The 13,611-nt window shown below is 44.8% G+C and overlaps 1 protein-coding gene across 6 annotated transcripts in view; it reads right to left on the bottom strand.

The window, feature by feature from the left end:
• Positions 1 to 13,611, bottom strand: part of DAB1 (DAB adaptor protein 1) — a 1,148,653-nt gene that overhangs the window by 183,315 nt on the left and 951,727 nt on the right. The window contains exon 3 of one of the 6 annotated variants that reach the window (XM_046006945.1): positions 6,152 to 6,290. The exons of the other annotated variants lie outside the window; for them this stretch is intronic. The gene's annotated coding sequence lies outside the window, so the exon portion shown is untranslated. The remainder of the gene's footprint in view (positions 1 to 6,151; positions 6,291 to 13,611) is intronic. 6 annotated transcript variants of the gene reach the window in all.

Below are 13,611 nucleotides of genomic sequence, written 5' to 3'. Positions count from 1 at the left end.
CCTGTTTGGCTACATGAGCCCCAACCTATACACGGTCAATGAGGTCACAGACATGAAAGGGCTCTGGGAACAACGAAGTGGACCACGAAGGGGTTGTCGTTAGTAAAATTGTATAGAGAAGGCATTTTTCACAGGCACTTCTTGAAATTGTAGATGACTAACAGGTAAGAGTGAGGGGCAGGGTAAAGCAATTTCAACTCATCTGGATTTTACTAAGCATCTACTACACCCTGGACACCCACAATGAAGCTGGGGATACAGTGACACACCACAGAGACATCAATGGTGACAGAAATATCAACAATTCTAAGCAAATATGCAAAACCCCATGAAAGGCGAGTCTAAGGTGTCATGGGAACACAGAGGCGGCATTTCTAACCCCAGCTTGAGACATCAAGAAAGACTCTATAACTATGTGGCACTTAGATATGTAAAAACATGTTTTTATCCCTAAGTTTTACAAAATGAAGGCTAAAAGATAGACTGACTTGCAAAAAATGATTTGCCCAATAAATGGTAGAGCCAGGATCTACTCAAAATCTGTCTGGCTCCTTACCAACCGAATGCCTTAAGCAATGATGCTCTGATTTGGAAATTTTCATCCTGAGTCATCACTATATGGTAACAGCTCAGTATGTACAATCCACAGGGGAAGGCAGGGGTGGGGGAAGAAATGATAAATGGGGCTTTGGGGAGAAAAAAAGTATTCCAGAAAAATGAAAATAAGCAAGACCAGAATTTGGTTCACAGCTAATTGGAGAGTGTTTCATAATGACCCTGAGAAGAGGCACAGAGAGCTGTAATTTGGAGAGTCTCACACCTCATTGATCTAATGTCATCTTCAAAGAAGAGTGTGTGTGTGTGTGTGTGTGTGTGTGTGTGATCTCCAGAGAGACAGTAAAAGCCCCAGTGCTTTTATATGGCATCAACATTGCTTTTCCTTGCTCCTTTCTGGTATTTGGATTTTCTTCAATTTTGTTTCTCTCGTTACCAAAATCTATTCCACCAGCTTGAGTCAGAATCCTGCGGTACAGTCCTAGACTTTACTCACTGCTTCCCCCACATTAACACATTACCACCACTTCTGGAAAAAAAGAGTCAGATCTAACATTTGTTGAGTATTTCCTATGGACCAGTACTTTAAATAAAATAAATTTTTAAAAAATTTTCTCAGTTATATCTTTGCAATGATAGCACAGATAGTGTTATTTATTTTCCTTCGGTTTAGAGATCAGCAAATGGGAGCCTCAAAAAAGTGAAATAACTTGCCTGAGGTCTCTGCTCCAAGGAGGGGTGAGAGTTGGGGGGACGGAAATTCTGATCGAGCCTGTGGGACTTCCCTTGACCCGCCCCCCATTCCATAGCTCTCACTACTGCTCATCTGGAAGATGGATTGTGGCCTCCTAATCTTGGGTCTTCTCCGTTCCTGTCCTACCGAAGCAACCTACTCTTCTCCCATGAGAACCTTGGGGCTGATACCATAGGTGCTTCATCCTCCAAGTGGTTTGACCACAAGACCTAACAGTTGACATTTGGAAAATCATATAACTATAGTCCTTTATCACCATTTATCAGAGAAAAATAGGAACACGGTTTCCCTTCAATCAAAGTGCACGATCCTTCTTTTCCCCAGGGAATGTAGCAACCTAGTTATCCACTCAAATCATTCTGACCTTCCAAGGCCAAGTCCTGTTAGCCCTTCCTAATCCAAAAATAATTAGTGGATAACAGACCCTGCCTGGTTGAGACAGAGTTATTTGTAAGCAATCTTGTCTGGAGCAAATGGTTTTGCAGGAATCACTAACCCTAATAGATTCTCCCAAGCTCTTGCCACCTGCTTTCCTGAGCCCCCTGTCATCTCTGACAGTAAAAGGGCAGGCAGGTCATGATGTCAAGCCTGAAGATACAAAGTCACCACCACACTGTCACTGATGAGAATTAGGCTCACCCACCAGCCATCTGGAGGAAAGACTGGAGGGATGGGCACAGGCATTGCAAGGAGGCAAGCAGAAGGGCGATTAAAAAGACAAGGACACTTGTCCAAAACATAAGTACCTGGCTGGCTGTCAGAAGTGTTTCAACATTTGTTGGCAGAGAATAGCAAAGGGAAAACAAAACAAAACAGAACACCTCAACAATAACAAATCACCAAAATGGCCCGTGATAGCCTGAGGGATGCCACAGGATCCTCAGGATCGCATAGCAGCTGATGCAGGAACTGGATAGAATTTAGTGTCAGGGGAGGGATAGGAGCCTGGAGCTTAATGCTCAAATCAGTGTCCCTCCCCGCTCAGTATCTGGAAGCCGGAGCAGACCCCAAAGGGAGGCCACTTTAGAGCAGTGGTTCTCGAACCTGATGGAGTGGGTATCAGAACCGGCCGGAGGACTGTTAAGGAATAGACTGCTGAACCCCCTCCCCAGAGTCCCCAGTTCAGTAGGTGTGGGGTAGAGGCCTGAGAATTTCAGTTCGTAACCAGTTTCTAGATGGGACTAATCTTCTGGTCCAGGGACTGCATTCTGAGAACCATGACCTTGCAGAAGAGCAGAAAAGGCAATTACAGAAGAAGCCAGCATCGACAATAACCAATATGTGCAAAGTGCTTCCCACCATAACGATGGTCTCCTTCATTTTGGGGGCAGTTAAGTACTGTATTTTATGTTTTAACTGCAGTATAGTTGACCCACAATGTTACACGAGCTCCAGGTGTAATATATAGTGATTCTACAACTGTATACATTAGGCTATGCTCATCACAAGAGTAGTTACCATCTGTCACCAAGCAACGCCATCACAACACCAGCGACTATATTCCTGATGCCTCAAAGACGGTGATAAAAGGAGAGGCTTTGATGAGCGATGCAAGAGGCAAGAGCAATGCTGCTCTGTGATGGCCAGACATGGCTCTTTCTCACATGCTATGTCATGCTGGAAAAACCCCTTTCTCTCTTTGGTGTTTGTTAAGGGAAAAAAAAAGTATCATTTTAGTTGCGCCCAGTTCCTTCCAATGGAGCCAGCCCCACAAGCATATCTCCATGTCTCAGTGCCAGGTTCCAATCTTCATCCCATCAGAAACCCACTGGTCTGGGTTCTGGTGGCAGTTGTGAGGCCTCAGAGACCGTGTTTCCAGGGACAATGTGGTCAAAGCCCATCTACCAGCCAGTCATCAGGAAACCATGGAAGTTGGCTACATCCATTGTTGACCTAGTGACTACCACTCAAGATGCAACCAGTACAATATCCTAAGGCTTTGTCAACAGACAGATGGCAGGATGAGAGGCTTATTATCATCCAGGTGCCCACCGGTACATCTAATAATTAGTAACAGTGGAAAGTGTAATAACTGCTAGGGTTTAGGTCTTTGCATAATGAATAGAAAATAATTAATGACTAGAAAAAGCCCTTCCAGGTTGTACCTTCAGTGGAATGTGGGGGGATACGACACTCTTGCCTGATTTGGGCTTCTCTCTCTCTCCGAATCATGGGGGTACTACTGTCAACAAACATGTTCATTGTGGCATCCACCCCACATTGATTCGTCACATGTTAACCGAGTCTGCTAGAAGCCAGCCAATCACCCGCTGGGTTAGAACAGCAGCATGAGATTCACCATGACCTTCTCTTCTCTTTTTCATGCTCTCACCACTTAGAACACTCCTCAGCATAGGACGTCCGTGGATACTAAGTCTGTTTACTGCGGAAGGAGACTTTTTCTGCTTTTGCTCAATGTCTATTATTAAAGAACCGCAATACATTAATAGTAATAAAGAGATCTCATGTTCATTGAGTACTTTACCTGTGCAGGGCTGAGCACTAAAATGCACCCACTTAGCAACTTCTCTTCAGAGTGAGCTGGCCTTCTACCATCCCATTTCCACTTTGCAACAAAGAAACTAAGGTGAAAAGCAGTTAAGTAACTTGTGCAAAGTCTTACAGCAGGAGGCACCGCGGTCTGGGACTGAAGCCTGTGCTCTCTGAAATCAGAGTCAGACTGTCATCAGAACCTGAGCTGCCTTCAGCCACTAGCAAGGGGGAGAGAAGCAGTCTTTAAGTCAGGGTATCTCCTAAATGGGCACTGAGCCACGATAAAGGGCTATTGTGAGGATTTAAAGAGACGCACCCATGGAATCCCTACAACAACAACAAAACGAACACTAGGTAATTGGTGTTTGTAACTAGAAACAATCCAAGTACTCAACTTTGTAGGTGGGCAGTGTGGCTTCACATCTTTATTAGAAGGTGATTATGCCAAGTCAAGTAAGCCAGAACAAAAAAAAAAAAAAAAAAAAAAAAAAAAGAAAGAAACAAAAACAGTACATGTGATATGAATTCATAGATTCTAGAAAATGAAATTCTAGGAAATTCTAGAAAATGAATTCTAATCTACAGAGTCAGAAAGCAGATGGGTTGTTACCTGAGGACAGGAAGGAAGGCCCAGGAAGGAGGGATGATGAAGAGAACAGGAAAGTTAGGGAAATAATGGGTGTTGAGTTACCTTGACTGAGGGAATGGTTTCATAAGTATGAGCATGTCAAAATGGATCTATACTTCAAATATGTGCAATTTATTGGATACCAATCATACCTCCATAAAGCTATTATATTCATTTATTTTTTGTTTGTTTGTTTATTTTTATTGGGTTATGTTAGTCACTACACAATCAAGCTATCTCAAAACCATTTCTGGCACATGAGTGTGAATTCTCTATTGAAAGAGGGGCCCATTTTATTGGCACTAGCTCAGTGCTCCTGTCCTCTTCACAATACCACATCCCGCGCTGGAGCTGAGGCTGAGGAGCTCCCATCTCAACAAACCTCTCTTTCCTCTCTCCGTTTGTCACATGGCAGGAGGAGATGGTCACGCAGTGACGAAGGGAGCAGGTGGGCATGTGGCAAGTCAGGGAGCTTAGCAAACATTTTTAGATCATTTCATGAAGTCTTGAACAAGATAATGAGGACAAAATTTTGTTAATTAAAGGGGTTTAATAACTCTCAGTCTTAGCCCAACACTGATCTAGACAATTTTGTTTAATTAAGGTAGTTTTTGAACTGCGAGTCATTGGGCATTTTTCAACCAGGTCAACCCAGCTAACTAGCCATGGAGGCTCCAGAATATTACAGTTATCACAACAAAGGCAAGTGTTCAGATAAATCAGGAACTGTAAATATTTCTCATTTGCAGGTACATCACAGTAAGGAAGGGATCATTCATCTCTGAAGAGAGTCCTTTTTGCTTGGGAAAAACAGAGCCTTTATGTAGTCTGAAATTTCACTTTTATCTCGTGTTTGAAAGCAAGGAGAAAACATACATGATAATAATTGATATTAATAATAAGAGAAGCTAACATTTACTGAGGAGTTACCTACCACAGGCAAGGCCAATTCCTCAGCACTCCGTAAGCGCTGGCTCATCCGACCCATACCACAAACCTATTATGTAGACAGCTATCATCATCCCCATTTTAGAGATGAGGACATCAAGGCACAGAAAGCTCAGAAGCTTAACTGAAGCCATATGGTAAAAATTATCATTTTCACTATTAACAATAACAGCTTCTTTAACACTTACCATGTGTTAGACCTTTGCCAAGCACTTTATGCAATTTCTTTTTAAAAACTGATGTAGGGGTGCCTGGGTGGCTCAGTGGGTTAATCCTCTGCCTTCAGCTCAGGTCATGATTTCAGGGTCCTGGGATCGAGCCCCGCATCGGGCTCTCTGCTCAAGGAGGAGCCTGCTTCCTCCCCTCTTTTTCTGCCTGCCTCTCTGCCTACTTGTGATCTCTGTCTGTCAAATAAACAAATAAAATCTTAAAAAAATAAAAATCGGGGTGCCTGGGTGGCTCAGTGGGTTAAGCCGCTGCCTTCAGCTCAGGTCATGATCTCAGGGTCCTGGGATCGAGTCCCACATCGGGCTCTCTGCTCAGCGGAGAGCCTGCTTCCCCTCCTCTCTCTCTGCCTGCCTCTCTTGTGATTTCTCTCTGTCAAATAAATAAATAAAATCTAAAAAAAATAAATAAATAAAAAATAAAAATAAAAAAAATAAAAACTGATGTAAAACCCTAACAGGAACTAGGTTCAGCTATCCTCAGCTTACAAATAGGGGAGCTAAGCCTTTAAAATATTTATTCATCTAAGATCTCACACTGTTAATTACCAGTAGAGCCGGATTTATCTAACTGCGACTCCACAGACTACAGCATGCAGTTTTACATCCCCTTCGGATATCTTCTTCTTCTCGAGTCAGAAAGTTCCATTCTTCAGACACGGGAGACAGACACACAGACTCCAAAACGCTGAAGGGAACAAAACACCTGTTTAACTCTACTTGTATATTTTCGAGTCAGTTATTTCTAAAACGCAGGGAAGGAATGTACTCTTACTCATGGGAAATGCTTTGGAAAGCAATAAAGCAGATTAAATTAAACTATGGTTTGAAGGTGATGATTTAGCAAACTGCAGTGGGTGTTAGTAAAAATGAAATAGAAGATCTCTTTGCATATTATCTCCCCAAAGAGTATCGCGTAAGAAACATTCTTTGCACATAAAATAATGAGGATATAGTACGTACAATAAACATAAACTACAATAAATGAAAACTAGTTTTTCCCATAAACTCTATCTGCCAAACCTACACCAGTAGGTGGAAGGATATTAAAATATGATTTGGAAGAAATGAGAAGGGATGTAAGCAACTTGTAGCAGACTTGGGTTCATTAACACATCCCTCCTCCGTTGTATCCTTTCTCCTAAATACTAAACAGTCACTAACATGCACCATGTTCCAGAGCAAGGGATGTGGAGCTGAAGGAGAGAGAAGGAGAGACGCTGGTCTCAAGGAATGCACTGTCCAGCAGGGAAGACAGATACGGTCCTAAAGCAAGATAATTCAATAGACTATACTGAAACCTCTCAAGACCTTCCTACTCTATTTAGAATAGAATCCAAAAATGTTGTGCATGTCCTAAGGTTGTAAGTTTAGAGCAGGATCTCCTAATAGGAAAACACTAGGGACGTTAGCTTTCTCTTAGTCCTTCCAAGTACCCCAAGCTCTTTCCCTTTTGCACTCTCTGTTCCCTCTACCTCGAATGTCCAACACATCCATATTCTGGCCCAACACACACACACACACACACACACACACACACACACACACACACACACCTGAGCATCCATTTTCCTACGGGAATCACACACACACACACACACACACACACACACACACCCTGAGCATCCATTTTCCTACGGGAATGAAGGAAATGTTCCCAGAGGAAGCAACGTGTCAGCTGGAATCTGAAGGAGGAGATGAGGTATTTCAAAGTCAAGAGAGAGGAGGGGCGCCTGGGTGGCTCAGTGGGTTAAGCCTCTGCCTTCGGCTCAGGTCATGATCCCAGGGTCCTGGAATCAAGCCCCGCATTGCCCTCTCTACTCAGCAGGGAGCCTGCTTCCCCCCTCTATCTGCCTGCCTCTCTGCCTACTTATGATCTCTCTCAAATAAATAAATAAATTCTTAAACAGAGAGAGAGAGAGGGGAAAGGCAAAGGCAAGACAGAAGACTCAGTGGTGAGAGTGCTGACCCGTGGAAAAGCAGGCTCTACTGGGGGGAAAGAGGGAAGCACAGGGTGCCAGAGTGTGTGAGGTATGGGAAAAGACAAGAGCATCTGTTAGACCCAGTTGCCAAGGGTCTGCCTGTCAAGGTCAGTACCCTGTCATGGGCTGAGTGTACCATGGTAGTCCCCAGAAGGGCACTAAGCAGAGCAATGGTCTAATGACCATTTGTTCTGAAAGAGAAAGTCTCTGGCGGCTCTGTAGATGAGAGACTACCCCTGCCCAGATGAGGACTGAGACTGAGGAACGGGAAAGACCTTCTAGGATTATCATTAGTGAGACTGGCCCCTGTCCAGGAAACCACCACCACACCCGAGTCCCCATCCGCCCAATGGAGCCTCTGCTTAGCTTCCTCATTACCTCGTTAATGCGTCTATTCTGAAATGGCGTCATAAAGGCGGGGCTTCTTTTAAAATTTCTTTTAAAAATCTTTTTCTCTTGAGGCGCCTGGGTGGCTCAGTGGGTTAAAGCCTCTGCCTTCAGCTCAGGTCATGATCCCAGGGTCCTGGGATCGAGCCCCGCATTGGGCTCTCTGCTCAGCAGGGAGCCTGCTTCTCCCTCTCTCTCTGCCTGCCTCTCTGCCTACTTGTGATCTCTGTCTGGCAAATAAATAAATAAATCTTTAAAAGAAAAAAAATTTCTTCTCTTGGCAAAGTAAACATTTTAACTCTCAGGGTTTTTTTTTGTTTGTTTTTTGTTTTTTTAAAGAGGGATAAATAAACAGTATCCTTTTAAAAATCCATATATAGGGCCCCTCAGCAAGGAATGGGACAGCAGGAACTGCCTGGAGCTTGACGTCAGCCACCCAAGGGTTGCTCTGGGGAGCTGTACCACAACCTTGAGGGAAGGGGTGCTTTGTCACCTTCTTTTCAAGGCTTGGAGAGAAGTGGCCTCCCTGAGATGGCCCAGCAGCCACCATTACAGGGACAGCAGGGAAGCATCACTGCAGGCCGGCCAGTGGTAAGCAGGAAGAGAAGGGTGATGGGCTATGCATGGGTCATTTCTTCACCTCTTCTTGGTACAAGAACAACTCTGACTGTCATGAAATCATGGGTTATTGACAGAGCAACCATGGGTGTTTGTGGAATAAAACTGCTGCGACTAGATATTCGGAAGTGACAAAAAGGGACAAAGGGATTTGGAGTCAAAAGTCCAAGGCCCGGTCACAGCTCCATGACCAGTTTCATGATCAGCTCCGTGACCTTGAGTCTAGTATCTCATGTCTCCAAGCCCACGTTTCCTTGCCGGTCAAGTGGGGAGAATGGCCAGTCTCTCTCAGGATGGTTTGAAAGAATAAGTAACATAAATGCACTTGAACGGTGTCTAGCCCAGGACAAAGCAGGGCTAAGGGATTCACAATTGCCCAGGCTGCCATCTAGGGTCCCCCAAGGCTTCTCAAGGGGAAGTGCAGGGTCTTCAGAAGGAAAGTCTGGTTGGGTTGAGCATCAAGGCTCAATGAGTGGAAAACACACAAGAGATTCAAGGTAAGCCCACTAAGCCAAAGTCTCCCAGAGAAGGAAAAGAGACACGAAGTGAACCCAATCGTGACTGGCCTTCTGGCAGATTCATCAATTTGTTACTTATGTGTTCTGTGTACCTAGGGTGGACCATATATGGAAATCCACTCTGAATTCACAGAAGAATCCAGATGGAACCTTCTCTTAAAAAGTTCACCTCAGGTACTACCTTCAGGCAAGCACTGTGTGGTATGAGAGGAAACAGGGAAGGTTATTAGCCCGAAAAGCTTAGGAGAACTTTAGGATGGCTTCCTGGAGGAGGTCACGTCCGAGCAGGAGCTGAGCAGGGCTGGAGAGGGCGGAGCAAGGGTAGTGTGCACACTGGAGTGCTTCGAGTAGGACCTGGTGGGCAGGGAGACAGGAGTAAGAATGTGAAATGTCTTCCCATACGTGATCATGGACATCTTCCTGCAGACGTGAGCAGCCAGAGGGAGGGTTAAAGCCCGGGAGTAGTATGATGGCCTCAATTCTCCAAGGACATGAGTAACAAATGGGAACCAGAGAGAGAAGCCCAGTGCGCCATGTCTTGTCCTTCTCTCAGTCCCCTCATTAGTTACCGAACTGACCTCCACATCAAATCGAAGCTTAAAAACTGGGAAAACATGGGAGGCACAACCTAAAACTATAGTTTTAAAACTGGTGGGAATAAACCATCGCTTTATTTTCTGAGCCAAAACCTTGGGTTTCTCATCCTGCCTCTGCCATCAGCAAGCTGTGTGACCATGGGCAGGTCACCCAAACCTGTGAGTGCACCTGCAACTTTTGGGCAGGGGGCCAAGAGATCTCAGTCTCCCAGTATTCATCACTGTCAATGCTATAGTTGTAATAGGGCTCTGCAAATCAACCAATATTTTATTTAATCAAGTCATTTTTTCATATTAGATCACCAGAAGGACTTTAGGCAAAGAACTCAACCTCTTTCTGAAGACAGTTCCCTAGCAGATCAGAAATTACTGGTGACTGTGTCCCCTTCCCCCCACCCTGCTTCACTACCTTTAGGCATTTCAGAATTGTAGTTCTACTGCACCCATCCTGAGCTCAATCTGTTTCAATCAAATAGTGCTGAACCTGTTAGAAAGCATTCACCCAGTGTGTGTTTAGTGAATACATACTACAGACCAGGCACTGTTCTAGGCACAGTGGGTAAACGTCAACATCGCCTCAGCCTTCAGGTAACAGACAAGCGAGTCAGTGACAGGGAAGAGAGGAAGCAAACCAGGATTGGTCTCACACGGAAATAACAATCTAATCTTGACTCTATGTGTCCTGCGGTGGTTTCCAACACATGCTCTGGAGGCCCGGTGCCTGGGTTTGGATCTGAGTCTGCTGCTTCCCCCAGTCTACTATGGGGCAAGTGCTTTTTGGGCCTCCGTTTCTTCACAGGAGTGTGGTCAGGACGAAAGGAGTTCGTATGTGTAAAGCTCAGGACAGTGCCTGGAACTCACTAAGAACAAAAATAAAAGCTAGCTAACATTTTTATAATTGCATTTGACCAGGTCCACAAGTGATTTCACTGATAATTTTTTCTTTTTTAAGACAGAGCGCAAGAAGGGAGAAGGGTAGAGAGAGAGTGAGAAGTTGCTGAGCAGGGAGCCCGAAGCAGGACTCGATCCCAGGACCCCGAAGCAGGACTCGATCCCAGGACCCCGGGATCATGACCCAAGCCTAAGGCAGACGCTTAACCAAATGAACCACCCAGGCGCCCTTCCAACAGGTAATTTTATAAGCTAATGCTTATAGGTGATGGTCAATACATAGGCAAGGTTGTAGAATAAAAACAACTCATGTTTATAATACATCACTTTTCAGTTTGCAACACATCTTCCTACATATTCTCATATCATCAAAACAAACTAGCTGAGGAGGTGGGCAAGGCAAGAACTTCTTCTTAATGTCTTAACTGATCACTGCATCCTTAGTACTTCGCCAAGGGCCAGGTACAGACAGGCATGCAGTAAATGTTTGTTGAGTGAATAAACACGGACAAAAGAACAGGGGCAGCACTGACTCTGAGACCGCCACAGGGCTAGCTAGCTGCACCTCCCACACTGAATTCAGACAGCTTCAGGACTCTCTCAAGGCCACAGAACCACGCGAGAACAAGGGCTGGGGTCCTAAACCAAAACCACTGAAAACGCTGTAGAATCTCTCCGCTCTTTGTTGTCACATTTCTGTACCTTTGTAAATGAGACCCCCCCTTCCTGCTTGGCACACAGTAGGCCTTCACGGTGGGCATGAATAAGCACTCATTCACCCGCTGTTAGTCTAAACACACTCACTACACGCGTACCACGCTTTCTTGGAGCCTTGGGGTGAGAGTGTGTCTGCAGTCTTTGCCAAAGGATGGCTTCTATCAACGTGCAAATCCTCCCAGGAGCCACTCCCAGTGCACTTGATGCCACTACGAAGCAGGGTTTCCTGGAGTCTGGCAGCAGGACTATCCCAGATGAGAAGCCTTTCGTACTTTCTCATGTTCTCATGCCACGTGACCTGGTTCCTGCCTATGCCCACAGATTCACTCTTCTCCCTTCTTGAGGACTCCAGCCATTGCTCAGTGCCTCAAGGGCACACGGCCACCTTCCGGTAGGGGTCCTCTCACAGACTCTTTCCTCTCCATCCCCTCTGCGTGCCCTTCCTTAACCAGCCGACTTGACGTCACTCTCGGTCTCACCCTATGTGTCATTTCCCTGGGCAAGTCCACTTGCCTGGACTTTTCCACCTGCATTAGGACCCTCTCGTATATCCTCTGAGAATATACCCTAGGCTTCAAACTTCATGAAAAAGCCATGCCAGCACTGTTAGAGAAACAGAACTTCATCATAGACAGACAAAACTCCCTGCCCTCACGGCAACGTCCTTGGCAGAGAGACTTGCATTTTCTCCGATTATCCTGATTGCCATGAATGATCTGAATGACCATCATCGGGCTGTCTTCCACACTCAGTTGGAAGATGCACGAGAATAGGGATGGCCTTTGCATTCACCGCTGAATCCAGAGCCTAGCACAGAGCCCGAGACCTGGAAGATACTCGATAAGGTAATTCGATGAAACTTCAGATGAAAGAGGAATGCCTGAATGAAGGAACACATGAATGACTGCAGTTGGAATTTCCAAAGCATCTTCGACAGCCTGATGGAAACACGAGGTTAAGGAAAAGGAAGGCACTCAGGCTGCCACTGTCACAACTTAATCTGCCATCTTTCAGGAGTCCCTTCCATCTGATGTGCAGGACACATATTTCTGCCAAACAGAGGTATTTCAGAACAAGCCACAAGGTAGTAATTATCTCCCCCAATATTCCTATAAATAGTTTTAGGCAGCCCTCCACTCATCCTGGTTTCATTACTGAGTTTCTGGGCTGAATCTGAAAGGCAGATTTTTTTTTTTTTTAAGCATTGGCAATTTGGAGGCTATAGTTGGCTTATAGAGATGATGCCTGCAGGTGCGAAAAAATATACTTTGCATACACAAAAAAATACAAGGGGGTCAGGCTGAATCCTTTGAAAATGTGGCCTTACATCTTTTTATTTTATTTTTCTGAATTTTTGATGAGGATAGATTTTTGTTGGTGTGCTGCCCATTTTAATAGCGCACTGGAATTTGGCAGTTCTGCTTGGGAACCCATTGAAATGCAAAGAGAGGCCAGGTCTATAAGTAGGATCCCTCTACCTGCATTCACTGGGGATGAAGTGGAATTAACCACTGAATTACCAGTTGAATCAAGATGAGAAATTGAAGAGGGGTGCTTTCATTCACTGAAATACTAATTCTGAACAGCAGACTTCAAAGAGAAAAAATATCTTAGCTACACCCTCCATTTGGATAAACACTTTACAGTTTGGAAAATCTTTTTTTTTTTTAATATTTATCCATTATTTCATTTCATCTTCACTAAAGCCCTGTGATTAAGATATCACACTGGTACTATATATTTTTTTAAATAAATCAGATCATGTAATTCCCCTCCATTAGTAAGTTCAGAAACACTCTATTGCTTTCAGGCTGATGTCCAAAATCCAGGCTTCCCATAGCTAACTTTAACCCACTTTCAGAGCTCTGGCTTCTGTCATTTACTCGTTCCCCAGGCACAGTCGTTGCTTACTATGATCTTCCACTACAAAGAGGGAGGTCAGGCAGACAATCAATTCAAGCACATGCTTATTAGGATGGCTCTGGAAGGAAAGGGGGTTAAAGTTGCCATCTGTCTGCGAAGTGGGTGAAATGGGGAGGAGCAGGCTCGGGGGGTAATGTAGGGATGGATTCAGACATGAGAAACAGTGGTTACAAAGGAGCTCAAGGAAAGAGCCTCATCTCCCCCAGTCGGAGCCACACAGAATCACTTGCTCCACAACTGCTGCCAATTTCAAGATTTGGAAAAAATCAAACAGTTCTAGATCTCATCCTTCTTTCTCCATGAGGTAAACGTTTATTAGTCCTGGCAGTCCCCTCTCACTTCCCATTCCCCTCTTCTCTGCTCCTCCACTAAGCTTT

The sequence above is a fragment of the Meles meles genome, chromosome 1 (assembly GCF_922984935.1).
Source record: "Meles meles chromosome 1, mMelMel3.1 paternal haplotype, whole genome shotgun sequence".
Taxonomy (NCBI): Eukaryota; Metazoa; Chordata; class Mammalia; order Carnivora; family Mustelidae; genus Meles; species Meles meles.
The sequence above is the reverse complement of the archived record's forward strand: the minus strand, read 5'-3'. Positions and strand labels throughout refer to the sequence as shown.